Genomic DNA, 14,318 nt, shown 5'->3' with positions numbered 1-14,318 from the left:
TCTGAGGTCAGGTCACTTGCTTGAAGTAATTTTTTTTCTGCACTCTGTGCATTTTTTCTTTTCATCCTCAAGGAAGGGCATTGGCTTTTTTTTTCTTTTCCCCCCAATATGTTACCTGTTTTTTTTACACATCAAGTTATGCATCCTAAGGAAGCTTAGCAATAGACCTCATGTGTGAGGCACAGGTTGGCCTCCAGCTGTGACAGCATGTGTTAGATTCTATATTATAATTGTTTTCTCCTCTGATGTATTACATAGAGAAAGATGGGGCCTATCTCAGAAGCACTGATGTGGCTGTAATATGCTTAAATTGTTTTTTGAGGACAACAAGGCTGCTGGGGCAAGGGGGTTGGTGTATTTGGGGTTCTGCTTTTGACTCACAGCAAACCCTCAGCACCCACTGAGAGCACAGGAGGAGGAATTGATGGCAAGGAAATGCATATTTTGGGACTACAAGATTGTTTTTAACCTTGTCAAAGGAAACCACCAAAACTGAGAGGAGCACAATGAAGAGCTGCACAGCTCCCAGCCCCACAGATTATGTATGGCCACTTTGGCCATGCATTATTTATCACATCTACATTATTCTGGCTTTCTGTGTTTTGCACAAGTCTGGCTTGCAAAAGGCTGGCATAGAAGAGCACTTTTTGTTCCCTGGGCATTGCTGTGGGGAGAGAAAATGGTAACATGTGGTGGGATCCTGCATAAAACACTGATGAAAAATGAGCAAGCTTGTCACTGGAGTCCGAGCATTGCTTTTTAAATGGAAACCAATTGAGTAGTTAATTTTACGTAAATTGCCCTTGTTTCTCATAGTAAGCAATTTTGACAGTTGTATTGTCAGTTACCCAATTAAATGTGAATATTTTGGTGGCATTTGAGTGCAAACCAAGCCAGGTGTTTCAAGGGCTGCACAGATCTAATTTCCATGAAGGAGGACAGTCCATTCCCCTCCAGGCACTGAGTGGCAGAATTCCATTATGTTTTGTAGAGGAAACCTGCACTGCAAGCAGCAGCTCATGATGTTGCCAGAGGTGGTGTGTGATGTGCACCAAGGAAAAAGGTTATCTGCTCCTGCTGTAATCTTTTTATGGCACAAAAGCAATAAAATTTGCTTTGAGCACTTTGTGAGGATTTTCAAGCCTCCTCCTTGGCCAGAGGGAGGGTGGGAGCACAGCGACATGGATCCTCTCTGCTCTAAGCTGCACCAGGGGGGGAAATCCAACCAGAGAATCCAAATAGGAGGAAAAATGCACTAAATGGGGAAGGCTTGAGGGTGGGAGGAAGTTTTTGCTTTAATATGTGAACTTTAAATGATAATTCCCCTCACTGGAAAGCCTCGGGAAGGTGTGGGCTGAGGGGAGTTGGCATTCCTGGCTGCAGAAATGCTCCTCTGCTTTGTGTTCACACAGGTCTCCAGCACCATGGGTGCTCCAGCACAGCAGGACCTCTGCTATCTCTCACATAATGCTCAAAAAATCCTCATCTTGGGAAACTGCCTGCCTTTGTCAGCCCCTTTCAGTGGAAACAACCTCTTTTTTTTTTAAATTTCAAAACATAAGAAACAACTGGAATATTAAGTCCGTTTGCTCAAGATGCCAGGAAATATCTGTCCAACTTTTTATTCCCGCTTAAGCCAAGAGGATTTCTTGCAAATGCAGCACAAATATGTACAAGCAATAATTTTGACTCATGTGGGGCCCTCTGGCTTATCCACTTTCCTGGACTTTGGCATCCCATGTGGGAGTGAGAAAGGAAACAAAGCTGTTCCTCTTTGGGGGAAGGGAAACTGAGGCACCAAACCCTGATCTCTGCCTCTGACTTGAATCCTGCAGGGTGCAGAACCTGAACCTCGTGCACCATCAGCCTCCCACCATCTCTGCTTGGGTTTATTTAGATTTTGGGAATTCTTACAGAATAATGCAGAAAGTTGAAATAATGGGACAAGAGACTGTTTGTTCCTGTTGGCCAGTTGCTATAGGAGATTTCAGCTCTCCCCTGTTCTGCTGGCAGAGATCTTTTCATGTGCCCGAGGGATGCATAAAGGATTTGACTTTCCAGGCACAGTTTTGTGCTTAAAATCTCTCCTAGCACAGATTAAAGTACTTCTTTCTGATTTAGCAGAGACCCCTTGAAAGGCTGGATGGAACACATCGTGGTTTTCATCCAGCTTCAGCTGCCAGGCTCAATTAGGGGAGAATTAGGAGTTTGCCTGATGGGAATTGTGCTGACTTAAAGGCTGATTTTCCCTCTTCCACTGATGGCTGGTGGATGCTCAGCCCCCATCCCACTCAGATATACTTGAAATACAGGAGGAGAAAATAGCATCAAGCCCAGCTGGAGAGTTCCACTTCTGTGGCTTTGCCATTTGGAGGGGAAGTGGCTCCATCCACTGGGGTTTCCTCCCTCCCTGGGTCACCTGGGAGGAGCAGAATTCACAAGAAATCCTGGTGTGAGCCAGAGTGTCTCAGCCTGCCTGGAGCCAGGGGCTGGCCTGGGGCCACACTGCTGAGTCTGCAGCTTGGGGAGAGTAAATAGACATTAATGTGGCACGTATCTATATAAAAATATCCAGAAGGATGAGTATTCTTTGCTTAAAATCTCTTTGAAAATTACTTCTGTAATGCAGAGGCATTCCCAGCTGGCCCAAAGGCCTTTACATCAATGCAGCCACACTTTGAACTACACCAGGAGCTCTTCTGCTTTCATAGCAGGGTATTGAAAACCATCCTCCAAAATGTAAGTGAAGGAGAAATAAATGATTTATTACTTAAAAAAAAAAAAAAAAAAACTTAGCTTCTTCTTGCTCTGTGAAACCTGTCTGCTAATGTGTTTAAGCACTGTATCAGCACCCTCAGATTGTATGAGATTTTCTCAAGCAAACCCTAACCCCCAATCTTGCAATACATTATAACTGAGCATTTTAATGAAAGAAATGTAGAAATTATAACATTTTAGGGTGAATAAGTAACTTAGTTGTCCACCTTGAATTCCTAGATGCTTCAGGAATAAGGCTCCTCATTCCTCTGTTTCTCCTTTGTTGGGATCATCTTGTTCTGGCAAAAGCAAAAGGAAATGTTACTGAAGAAATGATTTGGTACCTTTGATGCCAAAGTGAAGGAAGCTCTGGCTGTGGTTAAAAGTGTTGCTGCAATGTAGAAGGTGCAGATCTTACCTTATCTTGTATCACTGCTAGATGGCCTAAACCAGCCACTTTTATTCACTGAGAAATTTTGAATTAATTAATTATTACTTGCAGAATAGGATAATGGAGAGGCAGAGAAATAAGGTGAGAATAAATTATAAAAACTATAGAAAATAAACTATAGAAAATAAGAATGGAATACAGGAACACATCTTGCGGGTAACAGGTAATTTATAGCTTTAAATGGTATTTTAATTTTATGAAATTCCTGGTTGATTTATTCCTGTGGGTGAAACAGCTTTTCCCAAGCAACTCCAAGTTATCAGTAGCATGAGAGGTAATACAAATTCTTTTGGCAGGAGCATCCAGTGATGGAATAGCAAACATTGCATTACTAACCCCAATAATGCAGGGAAAACATCTTTCTATTGTGCAAGCAGACAGCAACAGAACACAGAATTTCCCCTCAGGAATAGATCGAGCTCTTACAACAAAAGCTTGTGAAAGCCTTTGTTCTGATCCCTAAGGATTTTATGATTGTCACACAATCTATGTAGATCAGCCATTCACTCTGAGAAGCAGACTTTGCATTTCTGTGATAGTTGGCTGCTGTTTGAAAAGCAGGAAAAAAATAAAATAAATAAAAAATGAAATGAAATGAAGTGAAATTAAAATAAAATAAAATAAAATAAAATAAAATAAAATAAAATAAAATAAAATAAAATAAAGGTGCTTTGGCCATTTTGAGAAACATAAATTTTGTTTCTTTTTTTTTTTTTGAGAGCAGAAGCAAGAAGATGTCTGAAATGCCCACCTGGATAGTGTGTCCCTGACTGACTGCAGCTAGACCTCAAGGAAATACAGCTTGCTGAAATACACCTCAAGGAGGTGTAATACCCTGAGTAGCCTCTAAATATCTATATACAGCTTTTGGTAGTGGGTTTTGTGCTCCAAATCCACTCTGTCCTTAGTTGAATTTTTACATGAACCCATGTCCTGATTAGGTTTTGCTGAGATATGTATCAGCATCCCAAATACTTGTCACACATTCAATGATCCCCATCTGATTGAGATGTTTTCCCTCTCCAAAAAGAGAACAGAGGGATGTTGCTGATGCTGCCTGTGGTTGTTTTAGAGCACTGAGTGTGTGTATAATGTTTATTCCATGCAAGGAGCCTGAACATGACCATGGCCAGAACTACTGGAGCTACCATCACATTTTTCAAGTGATATTTGCCAAAGACGTTTTTATAAAACTCAAAAACCAAGACATGAGAGACACAGCACTCAGCAAGTAGTGTCCTTAGATTATAATAATTCATAAGTGATGGCTTGCTAATCACTGGGAGAGTGATATGAGGTCATATTTGTTCACCTAAACCTGATTTCCGTCACAAACAGGCTGCACCTTGCAATGGTTTAATTCATTAAATTAATACTTGAATGTGTTTTACTCTAACCAGGAGCCCACACTTGGGCCAAAATAGTAGAACCTAAATGGGAAAACAAACCATCAGGATTTATACTTGTCTACATCCAGGTTACCCCTCCTTGCCATCTTTATGAAGTGCAGGGCTGGTGTTTGCACTGCTGCTCCCTCCCCTCTCCCCTTGTCATTAGCATTCCCCTCCCTGCCAGCTCCAGAGGGGAGCTGTAATTAAAATTCAATCTGACAGAGCATGTCAAATGCAAAGGGTCCCTTTGGCACAGAGTCTTTGCACAGAGCCCCTGCTCATTCTGTGGTTGCTCAGTTCAGTGTGCTGCTTTCTAAGAACAAATGGGCAGGAGGAGGTCGGGCTCCCACAATATCCTACAGCAATTTTGTTTAGGTCATTTTCTTGACCATTAAATGCCATGCATTTATTGGTTCTTTCTTGCTTATAAAAGCACAGCAATAATCCATGAATTATTTCTCTTCAGAGCCTGGATGTGCTCAGTGTAACAGAATATTGTCCCTGGAGCAAGGGTAGCTCTCTCAAGGCTGGCTCTTTTCAGCTGCCACTCCTTGGGGATGTGCAGGGAGGGATGAAAGAAACCAGTCCAGAGCAGAGCTTCCCAGTGTGGAACATCTCCCCCAGCTTCACCTGGATGATCTAGAAAACAAGAAATACATGGCAATGCTTCAGCAAGGGGGCCTTGAGGTGAGGTTTGTGTTTGGGAAGTGTGACAGTGCTCACAGGGGTTTTCAGGATGAGGGGAGAGACGTAGATCTGACTCCATATTTCAGAAGGCTTGATTTATTATTTTATTATATATATTACATTATAACTATACTAAAGAATAAAAGGAAAAGTTTCATCTCAGAAGGCTGGCTAAGCTAAGAATAGAAAGGAAAGAATGATAACAAAGGTCTGTGGCTCGGACAGAGAGAGAGAGCCAGCTCTGCTGTGAGTGGTCACTCATTCTAAATATCCACATGAGACCAATCACAGATCCACCCATTGCATTCCACAGCAGCAGATAACCATTGTTTACATTTTGTCTCTGAGGCCTCTCAGCTTCTCAGAAAGGAAAAAATCCTAAGAAAGAATTTTCATAAAAAGATGTCTGCGACAGAGAAAGGCTTGCCAAAGGTGTCTGGGGGTCTGATGGGTGTGGGGCTTGGATGAATGAGAAGAATTGAAGACTGGCAGTGGCCCTGCACCAGCTCAGCTCCTCCTGACCACTGAAAGTCAGGAGATCACCCAGAGGACACACAGGACATTCCAGCAGGACAGGGATGAGCTGTGGAGGATGAGGAGGATGGAGCAAGGACCAACAGGGCTTTTCCCTGGCAACAAGGACAGGACTCAAGGGTCTTGTTCCATCAGGGAATTCTTTACACCAACTTTGCCAGTCAATTCCATTTGCTGATGAACCTCAGTGAATCCCACTCTTCCCAGTGAGCAGAGGGTCTGCTATTATGTATTAACGATGGAAAATATAACCTCACTTTCTTCTGAGGTGTGGGAACTCTGGTAGCTGGCATTGTTGAGCACAGAATTTGTTCCTGGGAGGATTTCTTGACACTTGGAGCTCATTGAAATCTATGAGCATGAGTCCAATGACTTAAATGTGTTTTAATTTATCCCTGGGCTGCTGCGGGCTCTGAGCAGGAGCTCTGTGTTAGTTACAGTGCCCTGCCTGGGCTGTGAGGGGGAACACCAGCACCTTCCCCAGCTTATCCATGAATCCATTCTGGGATTTCCTTCTCTGGTCTCTCCCCTTGCTCCTGCCCAGCATTCCTGTGGTACTTCCAAAGAGCAGCTCCATGCCTGCTGTGCCATGGCTGTTGGCACACACTTGGTCTCAGCTTTGTGTCCCAGGATGTGTCTGTTTGTACTGTGACTTACCCCACCTCTCTTAGGACTGGAATATTCACCAAATGCCATCCAAAATCAATGGTAGGGAGGTTAAGATTTTAGGAATCTTAGCCAGGTTTTAATTACAGCTGCTGTAATTAGCACTTGGGCTCTGAGAGCACACACACATGGAGCTGGTGGTGAAAGCTCCTTCTATCATCAGGATAAAGGAAAGAGACTTGCTCTCAGCTATCAGCCTTAGTCAGCAATGACCTTTTCTTCTTTGACACTTAGCTTATGATTTTTTACCATGTTTGTGCATGTGAAGCACAGAAAAAGGCCCAAGAAGCAGGTGGGGTTGTAAATTGGGTGTGTGAATCCCTTGATGGGAAGAAGGCTCTTCCCCCTCTGGTTTCTTCCTCTTGTGATATACCAGCAAGGCTGTAGAGCACAGGAGAGCTTCCAGCTTGTCCTGTTTGATTTCAGGTGCCTTGGTCCTGACTGAGGCCAGGGAGCACTGAAGGAGAGTGTTGGAGTGTGAAAGGCATATGCACTGCCCTCCCCAAAGCTTCTTTGTTAAACTGAAAAAATGATGTGAATTCTCATATTAACTCTGCTTGATACTTCTCTGAATATGATCCAGCATCATTCTGCAGGCAATAAAATTTGGTGTCAAAGCACCAAAGTAATTTATTTTACCCATTCCATCCACGCCCTCCTACTCAGGATGGAATAATGCACACCAGCTGTACTTTAGAGCCTAGCTGGCTTTGAACATTACAAAGATATAAGCTAAATTCAGGAAATTACCTTGCTAAGGGCTCATTGAAGATTTCCATATATGGTGCTTATTACTGTTATTACAAATGAATTCATGGGAAATTTAATTAAGTTCTCAAAAAGAAATAAATGGGTTTCTATCTATTAAGAACACTGGCCAAGCTTACTTTTGGCATATTTCCTTGTCCCATAAAGGTTTTCAGAACATTGCTTTTCTCTGAGTAATCTTGTTACTAATTTAAGCCTTGGGGTCAGCACCAGCTCTCTGTCTAACATGGGAAATGTTGATAACTGCAATGAGCTGCACCTGTAGCCAGGGATGCTTTAAATATTGAGCTCCCAGCTCTCAAATAACACTCTCAGAGGGCTCACATTGACTTTTCCTGCCTGTGGCTCCTCTGTATTTCAGTGTGGATATGTGAAAACAGCATCTTCAGTTCTAGAAGGAGGGGATGCTGTGTTATGTCACCAGATGATGCCATATGTGATGGTGATTATACACATATATATACATATAATTACATTGCCCAGATTAACCTTGTGCCAGAGAGTTTGGTGGAGGGGATCAGCCTGGGGTGAGACTTGGTTCCTGGAGTACTGAAGCTAATTTAAAATAACATATTTCATACATTTGCTGCAGATCTCTGAGGACATGAGACAGCCATCCTGAGCTGGAGTTACACCACAGAAAAGTGGGATTTGCTGATTGGTTGTAAGGTAAGGCTTTTTATGAATTTAGCAACAGACAGGAAATTATGTAATGCTTGGTCTCTTTGGTCTTTCTAAACCAGCTGTACACTTCTACCTCATTTATTATTTAGAGCTGATGTGTTGCTTTATGTGGTGAGGAATTTATGCTCTCAGATATTGATTTGGTGAAAAATCATAGAGCCACTTTGGTATTTCTATTTGAGCTTGGAAAAATAAGCTATTGTCAACTGTGTGGAGGCTGCAGCTGCCCCAGGACATGATCTGATCTTGGGATGATGGAGCAGGCCAATAATATTATTTCTAATAACAATAGGAATGAAAATGAGAGAGAGGAGTAAAATTCAATCACTCAAACTACAATTGCTCATCACTCACTGGTCAATACCCAGCCCATTGCTGAGCAGTGATCGATCAGTGGCTTCCAGTTTGTGTCCTGAGTGTGACATTCTCTGGTTTGGAGCATTCCTTTGGCCTCTCTGGGACAGCTGTCCCTGCTCTTTGTGTTCCTTCTCACTGGCAAAGCATAGGAACCTGAAAAGTGCCTGACTGTGTCAGCCCTGCTCAGCAACAACTAAACCACCAGTGTGTTACCAATGTTGTTCTCACCCTAAATCCAAAACACAGCACTGTACCAATTACTTTGAGGAGCATTAACTCTATCCCTGCCCAAACCAGGACATTATGGATACCCAGCCCATCCCCTCCCCTGGGACAGGGATTCAGCTCGGGTGGTGTCAGACAGAAAATCAGCTTCTCTTGTGGCATTCCTGAAAGACCTCAACCCCTGCTTTCACTGGGGAGAAAGGGGTGCCCTAATGAATTTTGGGCAAAATCTCTGACTGGGAATTGGAGTTAGGACAAAAATAAGTATTTTATTTAGGGTGAGATCCTAGGCATACTTATATCCATGTAAGATTTTTTTTTCACTCCCAAAACTGATGATACACATCAGCAAATAAAAGGTTGTGCATATTTTCATTGACTTATCCTAAAACTTACCTGTGCCCAGCCTGCTTTCTAGTTGGAGTCTGGTAGGGGTGTAGCAAATGCTGGACAGGTTTTGGAGGGTGAGAAGCACAGGGAAGGGTGGGAGGGTGTGCTCTGGGCCCTTTCCCCAGCAGGACTGGCTCCTGATGGGTGCCTGGACCTCCAGGCAGAGTGGAAGCGAGTCAGCAGCACCATCTGCTGCAGACAGCCAGAACGGCAGCAGTGGGAATTAAATGTGGCTTTCAGGGCTCAGATGCTGACTGCAGACCGCGCTGTAAATCACACAAACATCGGGCTGAAGTTGCCCAGTGAACAGCAATGGGCTCAGCTGGTGCTCCAATATGAACACAAACTCCGATGTAAATCTGCCTTGCTAAAATAAGAAATGTCAAGTTTGTACAGAGCCTTTGAGGCATTTCAGATGGAAAGGAGTCAGGGGAAGTAAGCCTTCCCTAATTATAGAAGTTGGTCAAAACCTCTGATTTAATCCCAGAAAAGGAGAAGTAGAGCAGTGACCTCTGTATCTGAGGGCTATAGGACACAGCAGTTTTAGGACAGTGGTGGCACTTGGTGAGGTCATTAAATGAGAGGACTGAGAGCTGTTTGGAAACCTCTCTGCTGCCCTTTTCCACCCTATAATTGGTAAACTGTTTTCCTGCAAAGAATGGAAAATTGAGCAATGTGCTGAAGGCTTGATCCAAAGCATATTGGTTTCGAAGCCCATCCCAAAACTTGAGCTTCAGGGGAATTCAGAGTGTACTCATCCCAATAAATCTTCACTCAGAGCAGTAGAGAACAAATTTATTTTTCAGCAAACATATAGGAGGTGCCAGATAGATGCACCAATCACCTGAAAATGTGGGTAGCACATTTTGAACTGATCTCAGCAACTGGAAATCCTGTGGAAATGGTGTTGAACAGGGGCATTTCACCTCAGGGACCTGTAGATATGAATAACCTAAAAAGTGCTTGTAGGTATATATAGTGTCCTTGAAATTTTTTCTCTGGGAGGAGTGGAGGTGCCCAATACCAGGTCCTTGTCAGACTGATGAGCAGATGAGGGATTTTGAGGGAGCTCCCCTGGGCATGGCAGGATCTCTGACTGAGGCTGGGGATGCTCTGGGGCCCTTGGCCCTGCTCCATCTTGCTCAATGCCCAAGAGCAAAGCACAGAGGACTGTAAGGAGACACCCCAAACAGCCTGGCTGTTGCATCTGTTTCCCAACAAGGCTCGTTCTGCACCCAGCAAGGGCAGCCCAGGGCTGTTTGTCCTATCCAGGAATGTGTGTTTCCAGTAAGCTCCTCTCATGAGAGGAAGGCATGTTCAGGAAACCCAGAGCAATTTTATTTCCTCATTTCTAGACACACAAACAAAAAAACCCCCAGCAAAACCCAAAAATGTTGTCAGAAACTCCCAGCAGGATAAAAAATTCTGGTGGGTGGAGGGCATTGGTGAGGAGGGGCTTTGAATTGGTCCTGTGGGACTTGGGCCAAGGAACCCCCAAAGCACCCCAGTACCAGGAGAGTGCTTGGATGCCCACCACAATATTGTGCTACTACCCCTGAGCCAGAGAGTGCAGTCAGCCTTCTGCTGGGGCTTTGGAAAACAGTGTCCAAAGCTAGGATGAGAATTGCCTAAATTACTGTTAAAGAGCTGCATCATAAATAAGGGGCAAAAGTAATTTTAAATGCAAAGTTCTGCCTTAGCCCTGTACTTTGCAAAGCCCTGTTGATAGTAAAAGTTTTACTTCAATCTCAGTCCCACCCCTGATGACTGTGCTGGAAGCAGGGCTCTACCTTATCCTCCAAGTGGAAGGTACACAGACCTCTTAGAGAAAGCCCCAAGTTCACCCTCTATATTTATTTTGGGGACAGGCTAAGGAAGGATCTAAGATCCTGACCTACAGTTACATCAGCTTATTCAGCTTCAGCAGCCAGAGCACGTGGCTATTAGTAATCTAGTGAAAAATGTAACAGCACTTGCTTAAAAATAAACAGCCTACTCAAAAAAGGAAGTTACAATAAATAATCTGCATGAGAGGTAGCAATAAAAACTTCATGGCTGGAGTCATAATTGGCTGTAGAAATAAATGTCTGCAGAGCAGGAGGTATTGAATATTTCCCTCCATACATCTTGCCACTGAAATTTCCCCAAGTGGAAGAAAGCAAAAGCTCCCAAGCCTGAGTGCCTGGGAAGGAGACATCACTGTATTTAGAGTCACCTCAGTGCCTCTGCCCACACAACTTCCTTTCTTCAAGTCACGCTGGAGAGAGAAAATGTTTCCCCTCCACTTGCTCAACAGAGCATGGTGAGCTCATGAGCAGGAGACTTCAACTTTCAAAGGTTGAACTCGGCCAAGGGCTGGTTTCCCTCATTATTTATGTTTTCTTCAGCAGCTCCCCTGAACTGAGGCACTCTCTGCTAAACTCATATTCACCAGCTTTCACTCCTCCTTGTCTGGAAAAGTTGTTGCCAGTGGCTGTGGTCGGCCTGTGAGTAATCCTCCAGAATTACTGCAATCCCAGATAATCGGGACTTGCCAGATGAGACAGGGACAGCCCAGCAGGGGGATAGGAGAGGTTGCTGCTTACATCTTCTTTCTGCTAGTTTTGAGTGATTTCAGCTTGAAAATGAATTGCTTAAGAACTGCTCTAAAATAGAGTGGTAAAAACAGACGAACTCCCACCTGGCTTTGTACCACCAGATCCCCAGTCAGAGAAAGGACCCAAATCCCATTTCTAGGGAAGAGACTGATCCAGACCCCAATAAAGCCATGGCAGTGCTGCCAATCTACTGCAGCTCTGACCTGACAGAGTTCAGAGAGTTGTTCTTAACTACAACATCCCACCCTGTGTTGCAGAGATGATATCCTCCCACACATGTTGATATTGTTCTCCAGAAGGCGTGTGGTTTTTTTATTGTGCTGGTAGAGTTAGATGAAACTAATGAGTCAATGGTCCCACATTTTTTAACAGATGGTTGAGATACAGCACTTTTGGTTTTAGTCAGCTGATGTGCTCCAGTGCCTCTGTGTTTTGGACTGCTTGGGATTACACCTGTAGGAAAAAGAGGCTTAAAATGTCTGTGGATGCAGATTGTGGAGTGATGGTCCTTGCTGCAGGAAGCCCTCCATGGGTTTTAAGAACCCTTCAAGGGGAGTGGTGTCCTTGAAAAAGAATAAAATGGTGTCCTGAGAGTGACATCCTAATTAGCCCCACACTAAGAGCAAGTTGATTGCCACTGGTATCAGCCAGATTTCATTGCACACCTTCTCTCAAGCCATGGTGTTCTTATTCATGCTGGGCAGTACCACTCTGAGGAAGCAGTCACTGGTTACAACAGGGCTACTCATGGCAGGCACCAATACTCAACATGAGTAAACAGCTGTACGTGTGTGATGGGGTGTACAGAGCTCTTCAGGGGTCTCTGGTTTGTAGCTCCAGGAATGCATGCACACTAATGCCAAATTGCAGATAAATGCCCTCAAGGTTGTGCTGGCATTTCTGCAGAGCCAGAAAAACCAAGATGTTTCAGTGATTTCAGTTGGTAAGGTTTCTTCTCCTCTATTCTGAATGGGTTTCATTCCAGTCCTTTCCTGGGTTCTGTTGACTGAGCTTAGAAGCTAGGAGAAGCAATGTGTGTGAAAAATAGGGTTTACAGACCTCATGGTACTTAAATTCCTGCTTTAGAGTGCCCATACTGGCAGCTCAGAGCATGGCAACCAGCTTGAAGATAGCAAAAGTTGTCAAGCATGTTGCAATGCTTAGTTTTGCCACTTTATGGATGATTCTAAGGAGTGTATTTGTAGCTTCCTGTGTTGACTGTGTAGAAAAGCCATCAAAAAAGAGCTGCTTGACATCTTGGACCCATTGTGCAGTTTGGTCCATGTACCTCCATGGCCTCCAGGGCAGAGATGTTGGGCTGCCAAGTATGATGGCAGCTCTCAACACCAGGGATTTTGGGCTCCTCTGGCACTCAGTCCACAGGTATTTCAATAAACCTCACTCTGAAGTGTTTCAGAGGAGCTGGGAATGGGCGAAAGGTAAAACTTTGTTTAGAGAATGGAAAAATCCCATTGCCTGTGCCCTCTCCATAGACTCCTGGAGGTGGGAGGGTGCTTTGAGTGGCATTCGTAGAGGCTGCCAGTCCCACGTAATTCACGTAGGAAGTTTCTCACTGTTACAGGCTTCAGGGACATTTCTTCCCCCTTAGTGACCTAATTTTGGTGAGTGAGCAACTGTTTGGAAGGACTTTTCTGCCTTTCTGACTGCAGCTCAGAGCCAGAAAGGCAGGACCCAGGTTCAGAGGTTCCTGGTGGCACTCCCCAATTCTGCCCAGGAGCCCCTGGTGTCCACAAGGTGACATTCAATGGACAGAATGTGACAGTGTTGCTAGAATAAATAGAACCTTAAGATATTAAAGCAGCAAAAAGCAAGCTTCAGATCCCACTGAGAGTAACTGGATGTGGCTGACTGAACTTTCACAGGGCTTTGCCAAAAGAAAGTAACTTTTTTTTTTACACAAGGCACATGATTTTCCTTTGAAAATATGTTTACAGAATAGAGCCCATTGCTTCATCAGTCAGTGAATCCTTGATATTTTCATTTATGTGGTTTCTTATTCAACACGTGTTTGAATCATAAGACTTCTGCCCCTTTATCTGAATTTATCTACTGGGAGCATTTTTAAGAGTGAAATGTCAGTCAGGTGCATGCCAGACATGCAACAGTTTTTTCTCTGCCTCCCCGACTCAGTTCTCTGGAATTCCCCTCTGCTTCCTTCTCATTTTTCATGTCCTCTTTCTAGCAGAGAACAGACACAGGGTTTTCTCTGACCAAGGGAGCACACTGAGGTCCTAGGACCAGCTCCTTGCTTAGCATCTTCAATCCATTGACATCACACCAGGAGATGCTTTTGTTTCCCTGATGAGAGTCTTTGAAGACTCCTCGTATTTTTTTAGCTGATCTGTTCTGGTTTGGTACTGGAAGGTCCCTGCAAGCTTTTGATGGGTCCAGAACCAGACAGCAGCTGTTGTGCTGCTGAAGTGTTTTTCAGGTGGGTTTTTCCTTGGCTTTATTGACATAGCAAAGGAAGGGACAACCAAACGAGTCAGGAGCATGGGAAGCTGTGGGTGCACAGCCAGACCTGTCAGCAGGTGAAGCACTTCTTGTCATCTGGATGTCTCTTGTTTCTGATCTCTTGTGCTGCAGCTGCATGGAGATCTGAGGATGTGGGCAAAGCTGGAATGGGAACAGAATGTCATTACTTGTGGTGAATTATTTCTTCATGCTGAGTGTAGGAGAAACCGTAAATATATGCAATGGCACGGCATTAGCATGCTTCCCTCTTCACAATAATAATGCAATTTTCTAGAAAATATCATAGAAATCCTGGCCAGAATTTGAATAAGTGAA

The sequence above is a fragment of the Zonotrichia albicollis genome, chromosome 12, assembly GCF_047830755.1.
Source record: "Zonotrichia albicollis isolate bZonAlb1 chromosome 12, bZonAlb1.hap1, whole genome shotgun sequence".
Lineage (NCBI taxonomy): Eukaryota > Metazoa > Chordata > Aves > Passeriformes > Passerellidae > Zonotrichia > Zonotrichia albicollis.
Note: the sequence above shows the minus strand (reverse complement) of the source record.